This window comes from Branchiostoma belcheri, unplaced genomic scaffold (genome assembly GCF_001625305.1).
Source record: "Branchiostoma belcheri isolate BF01 breed outbred unplaced genomic scaffold, Haploidv18h27 scaffold12, whole genome shotgun sequence".
Lineage (NCBI taxonomy): Eukaryota > Metazoa > Chordata > Leptocardii > Amphioxiformes > Branchiostomatidae > Branchiostoma > Branchiostoma belcheri.
In genome coordinates, this window is record NW_017802602.1 from 4,078,453 (window position 1) to 4,094,670 (window position 16,218).

The window sequence follows — 16,218 nt, forward strand, 5'->3', positions numbered from 1 at the left end:
ACACACACGCACACACACACACACACACACACACACACACACACACACACACACACACACACACACACACACACACACATACATACATACACACACACAGACACGCATGTGTATCAAGGTCCAAAGTAAGTTTGTAGTTCCTACCTGACCGAAGCCTTTTCTCCGACTAAAACAAAGGATGTATGTTGAATGTTTCTCTTACTCCAGACGAAACGTACCCACAACTGAAGAATGGAACGTCCCTCTGCGTCCACAGTATCACTTATGATACTAAAAGTTTAAATATTTTCGTACACAAGTTGACAAGAACTGTAAACAAACCTCCCGATGTTTGTAGAGAAGGAGGAAAACCCTGTTTCCGTGTTTGATAGAACGTGGCGTTGCAGCGACATCGTTCGAACCGGTTGTCATGTTCCACGTTCTTTTATACGTCATAGAACTATTTGTTCGTTGTTACGTCATGGAACAACAAAGTCATGTACTGGAACAATGTGCACCATGTAAGCGTAGCAGTCATTTTCGCTGCCTAGGTGAGGTTGTTTTTGTATCTTTCTTCATTGTCCTTTATTTATGTGTAAATACAGGCCAAGTGCTTGAATTAAACGACTAAACAGCAACATTACACACACTTAATTTTATGGCTGACATCCTCTGAAGACCCCCAAACTAGTGCGCGTGGGCGAATGATAAAAATTCCGGCCAAAAGTAAAAATGCTACTAAACCACATGAATACAAAGCTGGTATTGCGAATTTGCAGCAGTACATAGCGACGTATACAGCAGGCAGGCACAGGCTGGCTTTTTGCGGAATTTATGAATCGACACAAAAAAGTCATGTCGTAGCACACCCCTTACATAATTTGGCCAGTACCATAGAATGATACCCTAATGTCCACTGATCATTTTTAAGATACGTCGTTCTATGGTCCAGGTGGGACATCATGGCTCTATGGCAAATTTCTGCGTTCTTGAGTCGTGGAGCTTCGGCAGCCTGTGTGCCGCCCAGTATTGTCGCTAACTACCATGGACTACCCAGGCCTAAAACCAGGCCACAACCTCGGAGGACGTGATCTTTTTTTTTTTTTTGAGAAGAGACGAAAATCAATGCGCGCGCGGATGTCATCCATAAAATTAAGTCGGTGTGGCCTTACACTGTGTCAAACACACACACACACGCGCGCGCGCGCACACACACAAACACACACACACACTGTTACACACACACACCATACATGCACACACACACACACCATACACTCACACACACAAACAGAGACACCATACATGCACACACACACACACAAACACACACACATACATACACACACACACAAAGACACCACACACACACCATACATACACACAGCAGTATATACAACCACAAGGCACTGGATAATCCGCAACATTATGCTTCGGCCCGGTTTACACGTGCGTCGTTTATATGTTTGTGCGACAGATTTTTTAGCGTGTAAACAACCTACGCCACAGACGCGCGGCGCTGTGCGTCATTTTTCTGTGGCATGTACTGGAGGTGCCACAGGGAAACCGCCGCGCGGGTACCACCGTTCAGGGGGTACCGTTTGCTTGTTTGTTAATGATAAGACAGAAGAAGTTGTTGTGAGATCTAGATCGTGATTATATTTTGTATGCGAATAGGTGTTGGCAAAACGAAGGGCTATATTTATGAAATTTAACAACATTTCTAAAGTATATAAACTGAAACCAAAGAACACAACCTGAGAGTAACAGAAACGACCACCAGAAGTAACAGTAGATTATATTTCTTCATAAATATCATCAACCCCCTGGATTCTTGGCAAAACAATCTACCAGAAGAAGTGTCGACCAAATCAAATATACATCCAGTACCTTCAACGCAAAACTAGACAAACACACATACACACACACACACACACACACACACACATACACACACACATACATACACACACACACACACACACACACACACACACACACACACACACACACACACACGAAGCTGGTGTCGTAATACGCCGAAGGGCTGTTATACCGGCTATACCGAAACAGGTACACGCACACACATAAATACAAACATACACACAAAACACACACGCAAACGCGCACAAGGCCGTTGTTTAATACACAGATGTTTCAATCAACGGCCCCAAAAGTGAAATTTTGTAGTTCCTACCTGATCGACTCGACGTACAACAAAGGACGTATGCGGGATGCTCCGCTCACGAAAAACACCTTCAACTGAAGATCGGAACGCCCCTCTGCGTACCTTGGGATATTATCACACACAAATTGGCTAGAACTGTAAACAAACCTCCCGATGTTTGTAGAGCAGGAGGAAAACCATGTTTCCGTGTTTGGTAGAACGTGGCGTTGCAGCGACATCGTTCGAACGGCACAAAACAAAACTGGTTGTCATGTTCCACGTTCTTTCATACGTCATAGAGCGATGTGTTCGTTGTTACGTCATGGAACAACAAAAGAAAGTACAGGATTCGTGGAACGTAGCATCACAACTGTCGGTAAGGAGTTTTTTTATGTTTACGTTGGCGTTTGTTTAAAAATTCTTTGTTTATAGGTGGTGAGCAGCATGACTCTAGAAGTTGTGGCTAGATTTTGATGACAGTTAGGGTACATGTGGTCAAGTTAGTTTTGTCTCAGAAGGGACTATGTAAGTATAACGTAACATATCGTTATATACTGTATACGTGTCAACGTATATTTTGAAATAATTGATGTCCTGATGTTTTCACTGTCATTGCACTTGGCATTCTCAATACAGACCTTGTTACAACATGTTGCGGTATATATTTTCATTTGTTGCTTACGTGTGGAGAAAACACTGTCTTGTTAAGTATCTACTTTGAAATTCGCATTTCATTCTTGTACATAACGTCCTTGGTCTATAGCCTCCTTCGAACTGCAGGGCGTCGGCGTTATTTATTTTTCTGTGAGCGACGCGAGTAATATGCCACGGAGGGACGATTTTGAGGCTACTTGGTCCATATTACTATATAAGTTACATTGTATTATACTGTAAAAAGGGGTCGATGGTTTCATACCTTCGTTATGTATCGGTTTGGGTTGTCAGAGATGTGCTGGTGTATTTAGTTTATTTTGCTGGTATGTAAACCAAAGGATATCGATGTGTGTGATAGGTAAATTGGAGTACAGAAACACACGTTACACGAGTACGTAAAATTGCCGACAAGGTCATGAAGCTTGTTATTGTCGTCACTACTGGGTGTATCATTTCGGGTTTGGAGTGCTGCGGAGTTTTCATGTGGGTGGTCTCATTGACTTGTGCGCCACTGGAAAGAGTCGAAGTCCTCAGGACGGGGCGTTAAGCCGCGGTATAATGTTTATGCTCGCATTGGGAACAAATGTCCCGAGACAGAAGAAAACAACACACACAGGCACGCACGCACGCACGCACGCACACACACACGCACGCACGCACGCACACACACACGCACGCAGGCACGCGCACAGAGAGAGAGAGAGAGAAAGAGACAGACAGACACACGAACGCCAACTAAAACTTCGCCCCGTTGGCCCTATAAATGCTCCTAAATCATACAAGTATTTAACCTCCTTGTCTATACCTTAAAACATTTCTTGGGAACTTACAGGCTTGATTTTTTCGCATATCGTCCTCGGCCACCGATTGACCTTTCAATGCAATGGAAAACCACTAAGCAAATCCCTGAACTGCTGTATCTACACAGCATAAATGCTAGAAGATCCACGCATGGATTCTTCTCGGAAGAAAAACTGCCACAAGAATTCGAACTCCGCGGATGACAACAGCCCTCCTCCGCCTCGCCTCATTATGAATCCCATCTCCGCGGAGCTCATTCCGCTAACCACCGTGTCTCCGTCCACCAGACGTGTCGTGGTGTGGAAGAGGGTTTCTCGTCGTCTTTCTGAGTTTCTACGAGCCTTGTTCGGTTCAGATCGTCGGGATTTCATCCTACATACAACTCAGGTAAGTACGAAGAGCTTGGTACTCTACAGGTATCGATGAAACAGGAAAATAACACGTACAAGTTTGTTTTTCGCTCTCTGAGTCTCTCACTCGCTAGCCGCTAGCGACGTGTGTAGGTGTGCCGCTTGGGAGTTCTATACTGCTCGGAAAGTAACGGTTTATTGTATGTAAACACGTTTCTGTCAGCAGCAACTTTGGAGTATATAGAGAGCAGCACAACTACGCAAACTTTGTTTTGTTTTCTTTTGCTTGCCCTCCAAGTTGTAGAAGATCGTGAGAAAATGCTGTTGACATGCAAGTGAAGGTCTAGAAGGGGTTATGTCGTCTCCGTAAAAAATGAAATCAAACACAACAGTCAACAGTTTTCCATCTTGTACAAATAGTAAACTTGTCTATCTATAAATGCGTATGTTATAGAGAAAAGGTAATGTTTGGGTTGAAATTCGGAAGTTCTTTCGCGATAGAAGATTTTGTAAACCCCAAATGTGCCTCGCAATGGTCTTTCCGCCCAAACATCTGGTTTTTATCATGGAGGAATTTACACGAGGGGGGGGGGGGGTGTTGAGGGGTGATTCACTATTTAAACTATCTAAACGAAAGCTTTGTCGTCTAGTGAAAGGGTATTTGAATGAAATGCAGACTTTCTTATCACATCTTTTTGTTTTCCGTTTTCTACAGCATTCCATAGTCTAGTAGTGCTGAAAGGGAAAACAGGATTCCAAAGTACAGTAGTGGTAAAAGGGAAAACAGGATTCCATAGTCCAGTACTGCTGAAAGGGGAAAACAAGATTCCATAGTCCAGTAGTGCTGAAAGGAAAATCAGGATTCCATAGTCCAGTAGTGCTGAAAGTCAAAGGGAAAAACAGAATTCCATAGTCCAGTAGTGCTGAAAGGGAAAACAGGATTCCATAGTCCATTAGTGCTGAAAGTCAAAGGGAAAAACAGAATTCCATAGTCCAGTAGTGCTGAAAGAGAAAATCAGGATTCCACAGTCCAGTAGTGCTGAAAGAGAAAATCAGGATTCCACAGTCCAGTAGTGCTGAAAGTCAAAGGGAAAAACAGGATTCCATGGTCAAGTAGTGCTGAAAGGGAAAACAGGATTCCATAGTCCAGTAGTGCGAAAGGGAAAACGGGATTCCATAGTCCAGTAGTGCTGAAAGGAAATCAGGATTCCATAGTTCAGTAGTGCTGAAAGGAAAACAAGCTTCCATAGTCCAGTAGTGCTGAAAGGAAAACAAGCTTCCATAGTCCAGTAGTGCTGAAAGGGAAAAACAGGATTCCATAGTTCAGTAGTGCTGAAAGGAAAATCAGGATTCCATAGTCCAGTAGTGCTGAAAGGGAAACAGGATTCCATAGTCCAGTACTGCTGAAAGGGGAAAACAAGATTCCATAGTCCAGTAGTGCTGAAAAGAAAAACAGGATTCCATAGTCCTGCCTGCCCTGCTGCAAGGAAAAACAGTTCTCAAGGATTCACCTGTGTTCTTCCAGACATCAGTACTCAGGTGTAGCGGTTCAAGACTTGACCGTCTAAAAGATATTTTGCCGGTAAGAACATATATTTATTAACTTAATTAATATCAAGGCTGTTAAAGTTGTGTTTGTATGTACATGTTTGTCATTTAGCAGCATATTTTGAGAGGCATGAAATTTTCTATGAAGTTAGGTTTTGCCTCATTGAACAAATTATTGTCTTTTTTATTAGCATTTTGGCAGATTTCGTAAGTACCATAATAGAACGTCGAGTTTTCCTGTATTCTAGAAAAGCTATGATTTTTGCATGACTGATAGCTGTTATATTTGGGGAGAAGTTACATAAGTTGAGTTTTTAGTAAATAAAGGTTCAAACAAACTGATGGTGTCAAAACTATCACAGCAAGCACCAACTGTCCAAGTTAGGATTACTTGGAGAATTGGTGCTTGCTGCGTAAATTGCAGAACTCTACAAAGAATACTGGACACTGAACAGGACTATTATTTAAGAAGGCCATATATATCAGGGCACTTCAGCCTTCACTCAATAGAGATGGTGGACGATATAAACTCCATGGCACTTTTGATCAATTGCTCACGTAACGTATCAGTAACGTCTCGTGTGAATAGGGTTACGTGTTTGTAACCGTAACTCTCGTGAGATCACGTTGTGAAGTGATTGGTCATTAATCATCCTGATGAAGGCGACAGTGGTCGCAGAAAATTTGATCCCTGTACTAAGTAAGTTCAACGTTTTACTATGATTACTGCCCACACGGATGAACTTTCATGATGCATTGCTAAACTGTTTGATAGTTTCTTAGTCCTGAGGAGACAGAAACTGTTGAAATTAAATGTTGTTCATCTTCATACTCCAGGACTACACAGCTTTTGTTACCATGGCAACAAACGGGAGTGGCCCAGACGGCATCAAAAGAGGATCGGATGGGCGATCTTCAACAAAAACGTATAGGTGTGAGGAGTGCAGCAAGCAGTTCAGTTATCTGTGTCGTCTGAAGACACACATGCGGACTCACACAGGTGAGAAACCCTACAGTTGTGAGGAGTGCAACAAGCAGTTCAGTCAGCTGGATCATCTCAAGACACACATGCGGACTCACACAGGTGAGAAACCCTACAGGTGTGAGGAGTGCGGCAAGCAGTTCAGTAAACTGCGTGACTTGAAAACCCACATGCGAACTCACACAGGGGAGAAGCCCTACAAGTGTGAAGAGTGCGGCAAGCAGTTTAGTCTGCAGGGTAATCTGAAGAAACACATGCGGACTCATATAGGTGAGAAACCCTACAGGTGTGAGGAATGCGGCAAGCAGTTCAGTCTGCAGGGTAATCTGAAGAAACACATGCGGACTCACACAGGTGAGAAACCGTACAAGTGTGAGGATTGTGGCGAGCAGTTTAGTAAACTTAGTCATCTTAAGAATCACATGCGGACTCACACAGGTGAGAAACCTTACAGGTGTGAGGAGTGCAGTAAGCATTTCAGAGAGCTGGGTTATCTTAAGAAACACAGGCGGACTCACACTGGTGAGAAACCTTACAAGTGTGGTGAGTGCGGCAGGCAGTTCGGTGTGCTGGAAAGTCTGAAGATACATATGCGGACTCACACAGGTGAGAAACCATACAGGTGTGAGGAGTGCAGCAGACAGTTCAGTCAATTGGGTAGTCTAAAGTTTCACATGCGCACTCACACAGGGGAGAAACCCTACAAGTGTGAGGAGTGCAGCAGGCAGTTCAGTCAGCTGGGTAATCTGAAGAACCACATGCGGACTCACACAGGTGAGAAACCCTACACCTGTGAGGAGTGTAGCAAACAGTTCAGAGAGCTGGGTAATCTTAAGAAACACATGCGGACTCACTTGTGAGAAACCCTACAGGTGTGACTGAGGAGTACAAAACATCAGGTTTGATGAGAATTGAGTTGTGAGCCGAGTCAAATCAAACAGGGAAGAAACTCTAACTCTTAAGTGTGAGGAGTGCAGCAGACTTTTAAGTCATCTGGTTCATTGCAAGAGACACATGCAAACTCTAGTGGGTGATTTGTTGTGTGCAAGAAGGTGAATCATGTGAAACCAGACAAGAAAAAATCAAAGAAATACTTGGATTGAGGATATGCTTGAAAGTTCATATGTTGTATAGGACAACACCATGAACAAGTGGAGTGTTCTACGCGAGTTATACATAAGATCTTGTTAATTTTCAGTAGTTAAGTATTAGAAATCAAATTGGTAAAGTAAAGTTCATGTATTAGCCCTTCATGATGTACTTCAAACAGTGACTTTAAAACTGTGTGTAAAGTTTGTTTAGGTACCTTTCACAGAATGCTTTGTTCCTTTGAAACGTTGGACTGCATGTGGTACATCTTGTTTGTAGCATTTCATGGCATAGCATAACAACTTAAATGATATAGAGGATGCAAAATACAGTATAACAAGCTAACTAACATTAAGTCGTTTGTTTAAAGTTCTTTTGTTGAAAAAAGTTTGTTTTTATAGTTGGATAACCATCCAATATTAGCATGTCATTGTTTATTCTGGTAACCTAGATGTTTATAGAATCAGTTTATTTAGTATATATTTCTTGTTTTCTTGAATAATGGTTTTCTTGTTTTCTAGAATTAGTGCATGTACGAGTATAGAAAGACGTCTGTTGCTGATATTCTACTGCATTAAAATTTGTTGCAATAGAACCAACAGGTACTTGTTACAGCGTCTAGTATTTACTCTTATAGTCTTAAGTAATGTATCTACGTTCTAATCTTCTCCACACACTCACACACACCATACACCCACACATACAGGCACCATACGCACACCGTATAATCACACACGCACACACACACACAGAAACACCATACTCACACCATACACTCACACCACAACTCACACATACCATACACTCACACACGCACACACACACACACACACACACACACACACACACACACTTACAGCTGTGTATACAACTACCGTAAAGGCAATGAATAATCTGCAACATTATGTTTCAGTACCGTTTGACAGAAGAAGTTCTTGCGAGATCGTGATAATATATTGTATGCGAATAGGTATTGGGAAAACGAAGGGCTTTAAGTTATATTCATGAAATGCAACAACAAAACATTTAAAATATATGAACTGAAATAAATTACCAACCTAAGAGTTACAAAAACCTCTAGAAAGCAACAGTTACACATACATACACACTAGCACACACACAGGGCCACTTATAATCCTCACATATCAATCAAATTAAGAGCTGCCGAAAAATGAAATTTTGTAGTTCCTTCCTGACCGAAGTCTCAACTTGACAACAAATGAAGTATGCTGGATGCTCCACACGAAAAACACCTTCAACTGAAGATCGGAACGTTCCTCTGCGTCCACAGTATCTCTCGTGATACTAACAGTTGGGATGTATTATCACACACAAGTTGGCTGGAACTTTAAATAAACCTCACGATCTTTGTAGAGCAAGCCCTAAATTATTTACCCGCGTTTGATCGAACGTGGCGTTGTAGCGACATCGTTCGAACGGCACAAAACAAAACGGTTGTAATGTTCCACGTTCTTTGTTACGATCTAAATTTATGGAGGCTCGCAACGCTTTACGTTAAATTCCGGGAGGCCAGCAACGCTTTACGCTAAATTCTGGCGCTTCGCTACGAATCGTACCTCGCCAAAGTAGTGTCTGTCATCTGCATGCAGGCCGGTCTTGCTGGCTGCCTCCTTTATCCCGAGGTGTTCGGCTATTTTGTTTATCAACTGACTCACATTAGTCACTTTGCTGCCTTGAAACACTGACGACTCCACATTGCACTGATACTGGGTCAGAATCGACCCCGTATGCGATAAAATGCGCACAATCACGGGCGTCGCGTGAGCCATGGTGGGATTGTACCGCACACATGGACCCAGATGGGACAGGCAAGAAAGGGACAGACAAGATGGAGATGCGGCTGAGATTGACTGCAGATGTGCTCCCGCCACCCGGCCAATACGAGTTCTGACCAATAATTGCACAGAACTCCGGATCCACTGCTGATGTCATGGGTGCTCTCGTGCCCAGGTTAGACAATAGAAATCCTGGGTACGACGTTGACCCAACATGTAATCCGCTGGTTGCTGGTTCGTCCGCTACGGCTTACGGAAAATGTGAGTCCAGACTACGATTTACGGGGAAGTTTTAGGCTCGATTACGCTTTACGTAAAATGCGCTGGCTACGCTTTACGGGAAATTCTCGCCTCCTCACTACGAATTACGGTAGATAAAATAACTTTCCTACGAATTACGGGAAATTAAATGACAATGACAATGATGTTTATTGCATATTCATGCCCTTCCGGGCTAAATGCACTGGATGATATAACATATTGGATGATACTACTTACTAGTACATAGGGCGTTGTATAAGCAGGAAAACAAAACAAACAGCTACTGTATACTATACTTCATCTAACTCTAGAGCTTACAATAGCTTACTAGTTTCTTCTCTCCTCTTGAGACATGCGTACACGAATTCACAGAGTTTCTCAATCACCAGGTGTTTAGACGATGACATTATGCATTTGAACAGTTCGTCATTTGTTATCTTTGTAAATCTCTGGTCCAGTTTGGTAGTGTTAAACTAGAGAGATGCGTAGATCTCTGTACAATGGGCATTCCAGGACAAAATGTTTTTCATCTTCTATACAGTTATTTTTACAGAGTTCACAGAACCTATCATTCGGAGGAGTCCGGCTGTATCTACCAGTTTCAATGTGCTGTGGATGGTCGCTAATTCTTAGCTTAGCCATGGCTCGGCGATAGCTGAAGTTTTCAATGTCCAGATATTTTTTTCTTTCATATGACTGTTTGAATTTTCTGTAAGTTCTTAATTTGTTACCTTGATTATCTTTTTTTCTAAAAGAATTAAGTTCTGAGTAAAATGTTTGCATGAAAATGTCTTTTAGTCTTTGTTTCACCGCCGATTGTGTAGACGATGTATTGTGATCTTTATTAACCCCCACGGGAATTAAGCAACAGTGTCAAATTCGGTGAAATTTGCTTAGTATATCTGGTACTGACGTCGGTTCAAATAAAATACACCAGTTTATTTCACCGTCAGACCTCCGTTACCATGGCAACGGCCAATAGAACCGTCCCCTATGCTTTACTATGGGAGTTCCCCGCTGGCCCGAGGACGCGTACCCCCCCCCCCCCCTTCTGCCGTAAAAACGTCTGACACCAACTACAAATCACTCAGAACGTGAGAAGGTACAGCAATGATACCCGCTAGAAGAAAAAGTCGGCCAGAATTGTAAATTTGCCCTGATAAGAAGACAATTAAATGGCCCGTCATTAGGGCCTTGTACGGGACCTAGCCCTACGACAGGTTCCGAAGTGCAAAGTTGCCGAAATCTCAGCAACCGATTGGATTTGTGGAATAAAATTTGGCCAATTTTTACATCTTGACTAGTTTTATCGTATAAACGAAAAAAAATCCAAGGTCAAGTTCGTTAAAGAAGTAGGTAGGCATAGCCCTACTCCTCCAGGATTTTACTAATTTTACCAATATTAAAAAGCCCGCCTACGCCTTACGGAAAAGAGCATGCAGACCCTCATAAATGCTTGAACTTAGTAGACGATTCATGCATGGATTCTTTTCGAAAGAAATCTCTCACCAAAGTTTCAAGAACTACCACTAGAATTGGAACTCCGCGGACAGAACCCTCCCCCGCCGCCTCATTATCGCAGAGCCATGTGTAAACTTCGCATTAGTGACCATCCCTTACGTATAGAATCCGGCAGGCACAGCCGTACCCCTCTGAAAGATAGAACTTGCGAATTCTGTAATCATTTATATGTTGAAAACGAGATACACTTCCTACTTGACTGTACACTATATAAAGACGAACGCCAAGAGCTATTCGATACTTTACAATTAGACAAGATATGTAAAAAAAAATGTCAAAGCAGGACATGTTTAAACACTTGATGACATGCAAGAACGAATGTACAGTAGATAAACTATGTAACTATGTTTCCAAATGTTTCAAAAAGAGAGAAGAAAGGGCAACTAACGGTAGATTATAGGTACATGTGTAGTTTATAGTATTGCTTTAATGTATAGATTATTAGCACTCTGCAGTAGTTCATAGCGTTCAGTATTACAGGTTTTGCATACTGCATACCCTCTTGTGCATTTAGCCCATCTGGGCAAGAACATGCAATAAAGATTCATATCATTATGAATCCAATCTCCGAGGAGCTCATTCCGCTAACCCCCGTGTCTCCGTCCACCAGACGTGTCGTGGTGTGGAAGGAAGTACCGAGGATTTCTCGTCGTCTTTCTCAGAGTTTTCTACGAGCCTTGTTCGGATCAGATCGTCGGGATTTCATCCTACATACAACTCAGGTAAGTACCAAGAGCTTGTTAACGTACAGGTATCAATGTAACAGGATAATAACACGTACTGTGGCAAGTTTGTTTAACGCTACGCTCTATGAGTCACTAGCGATGTGTGTGCCGCTTGTGAGTTCTATATATACTGCTCGAAACGTACCGGTTTCTTGTACGTAAACACGTTTCTGTCAGCAGCAACTTTAGAGTATATGGAGAGCAGCACAAGTACGCAGACTTTGTTTTGTTTTGTTTGCCCTCCAAGTTGCAAAAGATCGTGAGAAAACGCTGTTGACATGTCAGCGAAGGTCTAGAAGGGTTTATGTCGTCTCCTTAAAAAAATGAAATCAAACAACAAAAATTCTTGTAACTGTTATATTGTACAAATAATAATTGTGTTTCTGAGAGCGTGCTCCATCTGTTCTGGGAGTGTGCAGAGAAGAGGTAATTTGTGGGTTGAAAATGAAAGTTCTTGCGAGACAGAAGATTTTGTAAACCCCAAATGTGCCTCGCTATGGTCTTCCGCCCACACATCTGGTTTTCATCATGGAGCAAAGTAGCGCTATTCATTGAGGGTGACTGAGGGGTGATTCACTAACTACGCACTGCGGTTCAAAACGGCCCTGTATCTAGTTCTTACAGGAAGCTTTGTCGACTGAAAGGAACTTTGAAAGAAATGCACTCTTTCTGATCACATCTTTTTGTTTTCCGTTTTATACAGGATTCCATATTCCAGTAGTGCAGAAAGGGAAATCAAGAGTCCATATTCCAGTCCTGGCAGTAGTGCTGAAAGGGAAATCAGGATTCTATAGTCCAGTAGTGCTGAAAGGGAAATCAGGATTCCATAGTCCAGTAGTGCTGAAAACGGAAATCAGAATTCCATAGTCCAGTAGTGCTGAAAGGAAAATCAGGATTCTATAGTCCAGTAGTGCTGAAAGGGAAATCAGGATTCCATAGTCCAGTAGTGCTGAAAGGGAAATCAGGATTCCATAGTCCAGTAGTGCTGAAAGGGAAATTAGGATTCCATAGTCCAGTAGGGCTGAAAGGGAAATCAATATTCCATAGTTCAGTAGTGCTGAAAAGGAAATCAGGATTCCATAGTTCAGTAGTGCTAAAAGGGAAATCAGGATTCAATAGTCCAGTAGGGCTGAAAGGGAAATCAGGATTCTATAGTCCAGTAGTGCTGAAAAGGGAAATCAGGATTCCATAGTCCAGTAGTGCTGAAAGGGAAATCAGGATTCCATAGTCCAGTAGTGCTGAAAAGGGAAATCAGGATTCCATAGTCCAGTAGTGCTGAAAGGGAAATCAGGATTCTATAGTCCAGTAGTGCTGAAAAGGGAAATCAGGATTCCATAGTCCAGTAGTGCTGAAAGGGAAAACAGGATTCTATAGTTCAGTAGTGCTGAAAGAGAAAAACAAGATTCCAAAGTCTGAAAGGGAAAACAGTTCTCAAGGATTCACCTGTGTTCTTCAAGACATCAGTACTCGGGTGTAGCGGTTCAAGACTTGACTGTGAAAAGAATATTTTGCCGGTAAGAACATATAATTATTAACTCGATTAAGGTCAAAGATGTTAAAGTTGTGTTTGTATGTACATGTTTGTGTTTTAGTAGCATATTTTAAAGAGGCCTTGGATGAATTGTCTTCAAATTATGTATGAAGTTAGGTTTTGTCCCATTGAAGAAATTATTGTTTCTTCTTTTTTTTTAATCAGCACTCTTGGCAGATTTCCGTAGGTACAGCAATAGAATGTCGTGTTTTCCTGTATTTTAGACAAGCTACGGTAATTATTTTTGCATAACTGATAGCTGTTATGTTTGGGGAGAAGTTACATAAGTTGATGTTTTCGTATATTAAATAAAGATTCAAACAAACTGATGGTGTCAAAACTATCACAGAAAGGACCAACTCTCCAAGTAATCCTAGCTTTTCTCCATTGCTGAACTCTACAAAGCCAGTATACTGGAAACTGAACAGGACTATATCAGAGCACTTCAGCCTTCACAGATCTGGTGGACGATAACTTCCTGGCACTTTTGATCAATTGCTCATGTCATGTTTCAGTAAAATCTCGTATGAATAGGGTCACGTGTTTGTAACCGTAACTCTCGCGAGATCAAGTTGTGAACACTGAAGTGATTGGTCATTAATTATCATGATGAAGATGACAGTGGTCGCTGAAAATCTGATCCCTGTACTAAGTTCAACGTTTTACTATGATTACTACCCACACAGATGAACTTTCATGATGCATTGCAGAACTGTTTGATAGTTTCTTATTATAGTTCTGAGCAGACAGAAACTGTTGAAATTAAATGCTGCTCAACTTTATACTCCAGGACTGCACAGCTTTGTTATAATGGCAACAAACAGCAGTGGCTCTGATGGCATCAAAGGAGGATCAGATGGGAGATCTTCCACAAAAACGTACAGATGTGAAGAGTGCGGCAAGCAGTTCAGTCATCTGGGTAATCTGAAGAAACACATGCGGACTCACACAGGTGAGAAACCTTACAGGTGTGAGGAGTGCAGCAGGCAGTTCAGTCATCTAGGTAATCTGAAGAACCACATGCGGACTCACACAGGTGAGAAACCTTACAGGTGTGAGGAGTGCAACAAGCAGTTCAGTCAGCTGGGTGATCTAAAGAAACACATGCGGACTCACACTGGTGAGAAACCCTACAGGTGTGAGGAGTGCAGCAGGCAGTTCAGTGTACTGAGTAATCTGAGGAAACACATGCGGACTCACACAGGGGAGAAACCCTACAGGTGTGAGGAGTGCAGTAGTCAGTTCAGTCTGCTGGCAAATCTTAAAACACACATGCGGACTCACACAGGTGAGAAACCCTACAGGTGTGAGGAGTGCAGCAGGCAGTTCAGTGAGATGGGTAGTCTAACGAAACATATGCGGACTCACACTGGTGAGAAACCCTACAGGTGTGAGGAGTGTGGCAGGCAGTTCAGTCTGCTGGCAAATCTTAAAACACACATGCGGACTCACACAGGTGAGAAACCTTACAGGTGTGAGGAGTGCAGCAGGCAGTTCAATCAGTTGGATCACCTAAAGACACACATACGGACTCACACAGGTGAGAAACCCTACAGTTGTGAGGAGTGCAGCAAGCAGTTCAGTAAACTTGGTGACCTGAAACCCCACATGCGGACTCACACAGGGGAGAAACCCTACAGGTGTGAAGAGTGTGGCAAGCAGTTCAGTCAGCTGGGTAATCTGAAGACACACCTGCGGACTCACACGGGGGAGAAACCCTACAGGTGTGAGGAGTGCAGCAGGCAGTTCAGTGTGCTGGCAAGTCTGAAGAAACATATGCGGACTCACACAGGTGAGAAGCCCTATAGGTGTGAGGAGTGCAGCAGGCAGTTCGGAGAGTTGGGTAGTCTTAAGAAACACATGCGGACTCACACAGGTGAGAAACCTTACAGTTGTGAGGAGTGCAGCAGGCAGTTCGGAGAGTTGGGTAGTCTTAAGAAACACATGCGGACTCACACAGATGAGAAACCCTACAAGCGTGAAGAGTGCAGCAAGCAGTTCAGTGTCCTGTGTAATCTGAGGAAACACATGCAGACTCACTTGTGAGAAACCCTACAGGTGTGACTGAGGAGTACAAAACCTCAGTTTTTAGAATTGAGTTGTGAGTCTAGTCAAATCAAACTGAAGAAACTCTAACTCTTAAGTGTGAGGAGTGCAGCAGACTGTTAAGTCACCTGGGTCATTGCAAGAGACATTTGCAAACTCTAGTGGGTGATTGAATTTATTGCGTGCAAGAAGGTGAATCATGTGAAACCAGACAAGAAAAAAAATCATAGAAATACTTGGATTGAGGACATGCTTGAAAGTTCATATGTTGTATAGGACAACACCATGAGCAAGTGGAGTATTCAGAGCGAGTTATACATAAGATCTTGTTAATTTCCAGTAGTAGTATTACAAATCAATCTGATAAAGTGATCGTGAAGAAAGGTCCATGTATTAGCCCTTCATGACGTACTTCAAACAGTGACTTTGAAACTGTGTGTAAAGTTTGCTTAGGTGCCTTTCACAGAATGTTTTGTTCCTTGGAAACGTTGGACTGCATGTGGTACATCTTGTTTGTAGCATTTCATGGCATAGCATAACAACTTAAATGATATATAGGATGCAAAATACAGTATAACAAGCTAACTAACATCAATACGTTTGTTTAAAGTTTTTTGTTGAAGAAGAAAATAGTTTGTTTTTATAGTTGGATAACCATCCAATATTAGCATGTTATTGTTTATTCTGGTAACCTAGATGTTTATAGAATCAGTTTGTTTAGTATCTATTTCTTGTTTTCTTGAATAATGGTTTTCTCGTTTTCTAGAA

At 42.3% G+C, this 16,218-nt stretch overlaps 1 pseudogene; it reads left to right on the forward strand.

Moving 5' to 3' along the window:
- LOC109462704 overlaps positions 1-15,360 on the forward strand; it is a 65,738-nt pseudogene extending 50,378 nt beyond the window's left edge.
- The last annotated feature ends 858 nt before the right edge of the window (positions 15,361-16,218 follow it).